The sequence below is a fragment of the Microcaecilia unicolor genome, chromosome 4, assembly GCF_901765095.1.
Source record: "Microcaecilia unicolor chromosome 4, aMicUni1.1, whole genome shotgun sequence".
In the NCBI taxonomy this organism is placed as follows: Eukaryota; Metazoa; Chordata; class Amphibia; order Gymnophiona; family Siphonopidae; genus Microcaecilia; species Microcaecilia unicolor.
This window is the reverse complement of record NC_044034.1, coordinates 73,964,293-73,975,108: the sequence shown is the minus strand read 5'-3', so window position 1 is coordinate 73,975,108 and position 10,816 is coordinate 73,964,293.

The window sequence follows — 10,816 nt, the reverse complement described above, 5'->3', positions numbered from 1 at the left end:
AAAATTTTTTTAGATACATTAAAAGCAGGAAACCGGCCAAAGAGTCGGTTGGGCCGCTGGACGAAAATGGTGTTAAAGGGGCGATCAAGGAGGACAAAGCCGTAGCGGAGAAATTAAATGAATTCTTTGCTTCGGTCTTCACCGAGGAGGATTTGGGGGGGACACCGGTGCCGGAAAGAATATTTGAAGCGGGGGAGTCGGAGAAACTAAACAAATTCTCTGTAATCTTGGAGGATGTAATGGGTCAGTTCAGCAAGCTGAAGAGTAGTAAATCACCGGGACCTGATGGTATTCATCCCAGAGTATTAATAGAACTAAAAAATGAACTTGCGGAGCTACTGTTAGAAATATGCAATCTGTCCCTAAAATCGAGTGTAATACCGGAAGACTGGAGGGTAGCCAATGTTACTCCGATTTTTAAGAAGGGTTCCAGAGGAGATCCGGGAAATTATAGACCGGTGAGTCTGACGTCGGTGCCGGGCAAGATGGTGGAGGCTATTATTAAGAATAAAATTGCAGAGCATATACAAAAACATGGACTGATGAGACAAAGTCAGCACGGATTTAGTGAAGGGAAGTCTTGCCTCACCAATCTAATGCATTTTTTTGAGGGGGTAAGCAAACATGTGGACAATGGGGAGCCGGTTGATATTGTATATCTGGATTTTCAGAAGGCGTTTGACAAAGTGCCGCACGAAAGACTCCTGAAGAAATTGCAGAGTCATGGAATCGGAGGTAGGGTATTATTATGGATTAAGAACTGGTTGAAGGATAGGAAGCAGAGAGTAGGATTGCGTGGCCAGTATTCTCAGTGGAGGAGGGTAGTTAGTGGGGTCCCGCAGGGGTCTGTGCTGGGTCCGTTGCTTTTTAATGTATTTATAAATGACCTAGAGATGGGAATAACTAGTGAGGTAATTAAATTCGCCGATGACACAAAATTATTCAGGGTCGTCAAGTCGCAGGAGGAATGTGAACGATTACAGGAGGACCTTGCGAGACTGGGAGAATGGGCGTGCAAGTGGCAGATGAAGTTCAATGTTGACAAGTGCAAAGTGATGCATGTGGGTAAGAGGAACCCGAATTATAGCTACGTCTTGCAAGGTTCCACGTTAGGAGTTACGGATCAAGAAAGGGATCTGGGTGTCGTCGTCGATGATACGCTGAAACCTTCTGCTCAGTGTGCTGCTGCGGCTAGGAAAGCGAATAGAATGTTGGGTGTTATTAGGAAGGGTATGGAGTCCAGGTGTGCGGATGTTATAATGCCGTTGTATCGCTCCATGGTGCGACCGCACCTGGAGTATTGTGTTCAGTACTGGTCTCCATATCTCAAAAAAGATATAGTAGAATTGGAAAAGGTACAGCGAAGGGCGACGAAAATGATAGTGGGGATGGGACGACTTTCCTATGAAGAGAGGCTGAGAAGGCTAGGGCTTTTCAGCTTGGAGAAGAGACGGCTGAGGGGAGATATGATAGAAGTGTATAAAATAATGAGTGGAATGGATCGGGTGGATGTGAAGCGACTGTTCACGCTATCCAAAAATACTAGGACTAGAGGGCATGAGTTGAAGCTACAGTGTGGTAAATTTAAAACGAATCGGAGAAAATTTTTCTTCACCCAACGTGTAATTAGACTCTGGAATTCGTTGCCGGAGAACAAGGTACGGGCGGTTAGCTTGACGGAGTTTAAAAAGGGGTTAGATAGATTCCTAAAGGACAAGTCCATAGACCGCTATTAAATGGACTTGGAAAAATTCCGCATTTTTAGGTATAACTTGTCTGGAATGTTTTTACGTTTGGGGAGCGTGCCAGGTGCCCTTGACCTGGATTGGCCACTGTCGGTGACAGGATGCTGGGCTAGATGGACCTTTGGTCTTTCCCAGTATGGCACTACTTATGTACTTATGTGTATTAGGTTGAACATTTTTAACGTGCAAAAAATCGCTAGGTAGTAATGCTAAAATGTCAGTAACATCAACATAGCTTAAGATAATTAAATGTTGTACAATAGTAATACATAAGTATGATGACTAAATAAGTATGTAAAATTTCTCATTCAACTTCAAAGCGTTTGCTGAGAAAATGGCAAAAAACTCTAGCAGTGTGAGCACTTAAGTCAGTCTATAACACGGCTTGCACCTAAAATTGTAATCCAATGCACACAAAAAAGGTTATTTGAAAAGGAGAAGGTGTACACATCTAACAACTCACAATAACCTTACTCCCAGCATTTTAAAGCATGTAGGGGCTCTTTTACTAAGCTTCATAAGCGCCTACGCGTGCCCAACGCATGCCAAAATGGAGCTACCACCTGGCTACCGCGTGGCTCTTGCGGTAATTTCATTTTTGGCGAACGCCCGAAAAATAATTTTTATCGGACACGAGCAAAGTGGCATTTGACACGCGTAGGTCACTACTGTGCGAGACTTTACCGATAGGTAAATGGCTGGCGGTAAGGTCTCAGACCCAAAATGGACATGTGGCAATTTTCATTTTGCCGCACGTCCATTTTCGGCAAAAATTTTTAAAAAGGCATTTTTTGTAGGTGTGCTGAAAAATGATTCTGCGCGCACCCAAAACACGCGCCTACACTACCGCAGGCCATTTTTCTGCGCACCTTAGTAAAAGGACCCCATACTAAACAGTGCAATTAAATATTGTTGGATCTATCAGAACAGCATAATTCAACCCTCAAATAGCTTTGTAGCAATAGGGTGAATATGTAATCGCCATTGATCTAAAAGCACCAATCATAGTATAAAATGCTTATAAAGACATAAGAAGTACTTATCTTTTTACTTTCTTCTTCAATTATATATTTTTTTCTATTTTCTTTATATATAAAAATTCAGAGTAGGAGACCCATCACACAGACATAAATTCATGTTTTGCCATGTGGCTGCTTCAAAGTCATGTAGATGCAGATTTATACTAATCTACTATAATAAAACGCACCCTCAACGTTCTGAGGACACTGACATCACTGCAGGCACTCAGACACCGGTTCGTAAGTTCATGGTAGTGAAGCAAGAACACTCACCATGTCTCCATGCCCTGCCCTCGCGTCACATGTGATGATGTCGAGGGCGGAACATGTACACAACCACGCAAATGAACGAACGGGGAGGAGTAGGGAAACACACGTAGCCTGTATCCCTACTCCTCCCCTTCCAACGAATCGCAGCCGCCGAGGACGTGCCCATCACCCCGCCCCTTTCGCGCCATCGCCCCACCCCTTTAACGCTACCACCCCGCCCCCGGTCGCCCCCTCTTCACCCCCATCACCTTCCCTACCCCCTGTCACCACCCCTCCCCTTACACTACTATCCCTGGTGGTCTAGAGGTACCTCTTCGCTCGGAGCAGGAAAGAATGAGCCCCCACTTTCCTGCCCGGAGCGCTGCTGCTAGCTGCCCTGCTGCATCCTCTGTGAGTCAGGCTCTTGGCGTTTCAAAATGGCAGCTGAGAGTTGAAGCAGCCTCGCGAGACTTCAACTCTCGGCGGCCATTTTGAAACGCCGAGAGCCGGACTCGCACAGGATGCGGCAGGGCAGCTAGCAGCAGCGCTACGGGCAGGAAAGAGGAGGCTCTTTCTTTCCTGCCCCGAGCGAAAAGGTACCTCTACACCACCAGGGATACTAGCCTAAGGGGAGGGGAAGAGAGTCCCGTGCCCACTAGCGCCCGTTTCATGACAGGCAGAAACGGGCCTTTTTTTACTAGTATTCTATAAAAGCAATTGCCAATATATAATCTGTATTTACCACCTAACTGTAGGTGCCATTTCTTGAATCTACACTATGATCCTTTACAGATTAAATCTAGGCGCAAGTCTAGTTAACTGTGATGACATGCCTATCTGCAAAGGCAGCAAAAATCCTTCTAGAAGCTAACAGAACACACACCCATTTCCTATGCTCAGATAAGTGCTTTTGATGCTCTCCAGAGGCTTCTTGTGTCTACCCTCCCTGTTAAAACCAGATGTGTTGTAATTCAGAATGGACACTGAAAGAGACTTACAGGCCAAGAAAACGTGAGAGCACTAACTGAGCCCTGTCAATTTTGCTCACTGCATGTGAAATACTCCTTTAAAAAGAGTCCTAGAATCTGGTTTTGCTGATTTCCAGTTCTATGCAAGTTGTTTGTCAGTTAATAATGATGTATCTGTAGCTGACCTCAGACAGTGGGGCAGAGGGATACCCCTCAGGCTGGTGCACAAACAATTAAGTTAAAGCCTGTAGCTAAAACACCTCAAATCACTCAAAACCCCCTCTCTCAATGTGCACGAACTATTAAATGGCACGCTTAAATCTTAATAATTATTATTGAGTAGGCACAGTAAATTTAAAAGTAAAAGTGTAGCTGGGAGACTGTTCTTAATTTTAATAAAATTCCCATTTATTGGGCTCTCTGATACTGAACAGACATATATTATCGAAGAGATGAGAAAACAACAAGACAAGTGAAGGGTAATTATATAACTGGGCACCTGTATTTACACACCCATTGCACATGTACATTTATAGAATTCTAGCACTTGTGTGCATTATTGTACACTCACTCGTGTAAATGCTAGCAGGGTGCTTAAACACTATTCTAAAACAGTATGCGTAAGTGGCATAGCACATAAATGGAAAGGGGTGTGCAGATGGGCGGAGCATGGGTGGGGCTTCCACGTTAGAAGGCAGTGGCTGTAGCCAGAAGGATGGTAGGCTGCATAGAGAGAAGCATAGGCCGTGTTTCGCCCAGCAGGGCTGCGTCAGAGGCTATAAAAATCAAATCAAACATACAAAGAAATCAGTAACAAATGAATAAATACATATATATATATAGATATATATAAATATAACAAGAAATAACTTAAAAACAAAACAAAAATCAGCTGATTGTACACCATTTTTATTTTTCTTCTTTTTTTAGTTATGGTTACTGGTACACACATTTAAAAACAATGATCGTAAGGATCATTGAGTAGGTGGGTGTCCTATCTGTTTTTTAGTATATATTTTAACTGTATGGTTTAAAGGAGACATTTTGTTTTAGATGGATTATTGTATTTTATATATTACATATTATACTTCTTAATTGAGTTTAAAAACACAGTTATTTTATGGATTCTGTTGTTTTATATGGATTATTATATTTTACATATATTACACATTACCCATTTTATAGATACTGGTTGAGAAGGTATTTACTACTTTTAATTGTACATAAGAGAGATGTCTCAGTTATGGTTGGTTGGTTGGTTTGTTCTCTAACTAAGAAGTACTTTTGGCATTAAGGTTAGTGCTACCACACTCATAATCATATGTCTCTATTTTTGGACTTTTCTGTTTCATGCATTACCAATTTTTTGAGTCTGTCATTTATTAAATTCTTTCGTTTAATTTTCTGAATCTGCCATTCATTGATCTCTTTTGTTTAATTTTTAATAATTTTTTCTTCAAACACATACATATACGTGCTGTAATCTTTTATGTGTCTAGACATGAGAATTCTTTCACATACTCTCAATTATATTTATATAAGCACACCATTTTATGGTTGTATATATTTATTTATTTTTGACCCCTTTTTTAATACATGAGAGGTTTCATTTCATTTTAGATGTGTATAATTTCACCTTTGAATGCATTTGGTTATCCATTTTTAATGCATCCATTCCACAATGTTTTCTTACTTTGTGTAGACATGAAAATTTATTTATACAAGCACACCATTTTTGTCTTTATATTTTTAATATATGCAAGGTTTTATTTCATTTTTGATGAATTTAGATGTCTTATTATATATTTTTTGAAGAAATGTAATCATCCGTATAAATTCATCTTTATATGTATTTATTTATCTATTTCACAATGTTTTCTTATTTTGTCATTATTTATTGTTTTTTTATATATAATTACATATATATGCAGAATAATCAACTTTTTTCAAACCATATTTTAAATATTTAAATATATATGTATATGTTGTCTACTTTTATATTGTGATTTTATAATCTATCTCCAACGAAATCAATCAAAGTCTACACATCATGAACACATGGGCAGATGCATTCCGCCTGAAATTAAACGCAGAAAAAACCCAATGCCTGATACTCACCTCCCAATACAACACAAAGGAATTCAACGCAATAAACACACCAAACCTAAACCTCCCAATCTCAGAAACGCTAAAAATCCTTGGAGTCACTATCGACTGCCACCTAACACTCGAAACCCACGCAAACAACATAACCAAGAAGATGTTCTACTGCATGTGGAAATTGAAAAGGATAAGACCATTCTTCCCAAGATTCGTCTTCCGCAACCTAGTGCAATCCCTCATCCTCAGCCATCTGGATTACTGCAACTCACTATAGGCAGGCTGCAAAGAGCAAATACTGAGGAAACTTCAAACAGCCCAGAACACAGCAGCCAGGCTCATCTTCGGAAAACCAAGATATGAAAGGGCAAAACCACTTCGAGAGAAATTACATTGGCTCCCACTTAAGGAACGCGTTACTTTTAAAGTTTGCACATTAGTCCATAAGATCATTTACGGCGAAGCCCCAGCGTACATGTCTGATTTAATAGACCTACCACCCAGAAACGCTAAAAGATCAACCCGAACACACCTCAACCTCCACTTCCCCACTTGCAAGGGCCTGAAATACAAGACGCTACACGCGTCTACCTTTTCCCACACGAGCACGCAGTCTTGGAATACACTACTGCGCAACCTAAGAATGATTAACGAACAAGCTTCCTTCCGTAAACTACTGAAGACTCACCTGTTTGAACAAACTTACGGAAAGAGCCAAAACACATAGAGTCCATACTCACTGTTCATCAATGCAACATGCATCCACTTCCGCTCCCTCATCCCGTAATCCAGTCAATCATACATTTATTCACGGAACTATGTACACCATATGTCTTTATGTCTAACACTGCCCTTCTAGCTTCCCATTGTCTCCTTCCAATGTTTCTATGTTGATGTCCCATTGTTATATTCCTAATGATATTCGAATGTCTCGCACAACTCTGTACAATGTAATCCATAACCAAGTTGTAACAAATGTAACTCTATTATTCATATCTTATTGTAAGCCACACTGAGCCCGCAAAAAGGTGGAAAAATGTGGGATACAAATGCAATAAATAAATAAATCTATTCAAATTTTGATTATAGACTCCTGATGCAGGCCTAACAGCTGAAACACGACGTTGTGTCAAGTCTTTATACCTCAATAAACATCTTTATTATTATACATCCTTTCAGTCTTTGGAATCCTTGGTCGTCCTCCCACTTTTTTCATTTCTTATGATTTTCTAACATATAGTTTATTAGTGTTGACATGCTATTTATGCATTTTATCTATTTATTGAGTGATCTTTTGAGTGAGTCATATTTTATTGGGTATTTTATACATGTATAAAGTGAGAGCCACATATGTATATGTTCATTTTTTTGTCTTTTTTAATTGTACAATCAGCTGATTTTTGTTTTGTTTTTAAGTTATTTCTTTACTGTTATATTTATATATATCTATATATGTATTTATTCATTTGTTACTGATTTGTTTGTATGTTTTGATTTTTATAGCCCCTGACGCAGCCCTGCTGGGCGAAACACGGCCAGTGTCAGGCAATATACTCTAGATGTTACTTTATTAATAGTCTGTTTTATTTTCCACTGATCTGCTTCATTGTTTTCCATCTTGGAGTTTGCGGATCATCTGCCTTGCTGTTTTCTTAGAGAGAATGATATCCAGTAAAAGAAAGGAGGTGTTAATGCCTTTGTACAAGTCGGTGAGGCCCCATTTGGAGTATTGGGTTCAATTTTGAAGGCTGTATCTCGCTAAGGGCATCAAAAAGACTTGAGGTGGTTCAGAGGAAGGCAACAAAAATGACATAGGGCTTGTGCCAAAAGACATTATGAAGACTTGAATATATATACCCTAAGAGAAAAGAGGGATGGGGGGATATGATACAGATGTTTAAATACTTAAAAGGTATTAATATGCAAACAAATCTTTTTCAGAGACAGGGAAGCGGTAGAACTAGAAGTCATGAGTTGAGGTTGTAGGGTAGGAGACTTAGGAGTAACATCTGGAACTACTTTTTCACAGAAAGTGTGGTGGATGCCTGGAAAGCCATCCAACAGGAAGTTGTGGACAAAAACAGTAATGGAATTCAAGAATGCGTGGGATAAACACAGAGGAACACTATAAAGAAAAAGAATGAAATCCAGTTATGACCTATAACTGGAGTGAGCTTTGGCAGCAGCTTCAGAGGTTGGGAAGTGTGGCCAATGCATCGGTGTACCGAGGGAAGGGCGGTGGGGGCGGTCCGCCCCAGGTGCATGCTGCTGCATGAGGGGTGCAGGAAGCAGCCGCGCAGCTGTCGGCTCCACCGGTTCCCTGCTCCCTCTGATGTTATTCCTTGTCCCGGAGCAGAGGTTCGGCGGAGCCGACAGCCGCGTGGCTGCTCCCAGCACCCCAGGAGGTAAGAGCAATGTGGGGGGGGGGGGGGGGGGGGTTGGAGGTGAGAATTACACTTAAGACATTTTACTGGAATATAACAAATAAATGAGATACAATAAATATTTTTTTTTAAACAAGTATGTTTTAAGAGATTTTCAAAAAAGAAGGGTGAGATCATATGGTCTGCAACTCCTTTGGTAAAAACCACTAAGCATGGACAGCCTGATAACAAACAGAACTGTCCAGAATCTTCTTATATCAAACACTGAAGAATGAAGGAAAATAAATTAAACGAGTATCACCAGCTCTGGATGACTGAACATTATTAGGAAACGAGAAGAATTGAAAACAGCAGATTATTTTGTACCTGCTATTTATTTTGTGTGAAACAAGAATAATCCAATTAAACACTCAGGACTAGTACCTAAAAAAAAAAAACAATTAAAAAAAACATACAGGCCTGCACAATCAACCAACATAACCGAATCAAAGAGGAGGGTGACTCTATCAAACTTTTTCAGACAAAAAATCATTTCAGCTGCAGTATTTTGAAGAATCTGAAGTTTAGAATATAATTTTACAGAAACTGAATCCAAACTGTTGCACTAATCCAAATGGGATAAAATAGCCTGAACTAATAATAAGAAATGTTCTTCTGAGAACAGAGAATATATTACAAGAGGGTGACATAATTAAAAAAAAAAACCCAGAAGTAACTATCAGTTTAAGGCACACTTATACCAGGTTACGTTATTCTACAATGGAATCATTGTGCCCAGATATGGTTACAGAATGGGCTCTTACTGCACGGCAGTGGGAACCCTAAGCAAAGGTGCCCAATTATAGAACTGCCCCCATAGATCATAAGGAGAAAGTAAAATAATTGCAAAAGGAATCAAAATGTTTCAAAGGTTGGTAACTCTTGGTGTCCTCTGAGCATTGCTTTCTACTTTCAGATCACACATCTACACAGCTCACAAAAACCCTTACTCCTCAGTATGGTGCTGTCTCTTCTTTAAGTTGGTTAGTAGCTTTGTTCTCATCTTCAGCAGTCCTGTACAATTATACTCCAGCTTTTGAACATGGATTAAGCCCTGTTCTTTACTCTATCCACTCTCTTTTTCGTAAGCAAACAAATCTCTGGTGTTCAAACCACTTTTCTGTCCACTCACACTCCATCGTGGCTCTGTGGACAACCCACCATAGGGACTGATCGAAACCCACTTCCCAAAGTGACTGAAGGCCTGTCTTAAAGCTGGGGGTGGTCACTTCGAGTACTGACAGTGACTGTGAAATTCTGACACATAATTGTATCTTCTGAATGATGTTATTTTACTACATTTTAGTTCAAACATTTTTAATGTGCAAAAAATCTCTTAGAACATATGTTCCCCAACATGTGGTATGTGAGATATCAGCAAAGGATTCGTGGCCCAACCAATGCCTTCCCCTTCCTACAGTCACTTGCTCACTTGCTGGGCCATTGCCTTCCCGTATCTGCAGTGACAACAGGAAATAGAAACTCTGTCCTTCCTCTCCCTGACATCTACTCACCTGCTGCCTCCTGGACTCCATGACTGAAAGCAAACCAAAACCAGGAGCAGGGCCTCCGCCTTGTGCACACTGCTGGTGGCTCTTGCCATTCCTGTTCCCTATAATGTATCTTCCTGCTTTGGAGGGGCAAACGAGTGGGTGGAGATGTCAGTGAAGGAATGAGTGACTGGGGATGGGGTGGGATAGGAAAGAGAGAGAGAGAGAGATGGGCAATGGTAGTGGTTGATGGGGGGGAGGAAGGAATCAGAGAGAGAGAGAGAGAACGCGATAGAGAAAGAGAAATGAGTCAAAGCTCGATGCTGGGGGATGGAGGAGAGAGAAATGGGACAATGTTCGATGGTGGGCATGAGAAACAAGGCAATGCTTGATGATGGGAGGGAGGAGAGAGAAACAGGGCATGCTCAATAGTGGGGGATGGAGGAGAAAGAAAAGGGGCAATGCTCAATGGTAGGGAAATGAGAGAGAAACAGAGAGAGAGGTGAGATCCTGAATGGTCAGAGTAGAAGTAGCCTTATGGTTAGTGCAATTCTCACTGCAGCTCCTTGTGACCCTAGGCAACTCACTTAACCCTCCATTGCCCCAGGTACAAATAAGTACCTGTATATGTAAGCCGCATTGAGCCTGCCATGAGTGGGAAAGCGCGGGGTACAAATGTAACAAAAATAAAATAAAAATTCCCCAGGTACAAAAAACAGATTGTGAGTCCCACTAGGGATACAGCAAGTACCTGTTTATAATGTGTACAGCGCTGCATTTGTCTAGTAGCACTGTAGAATTGATTAGTAGGAGGAAGAGGGG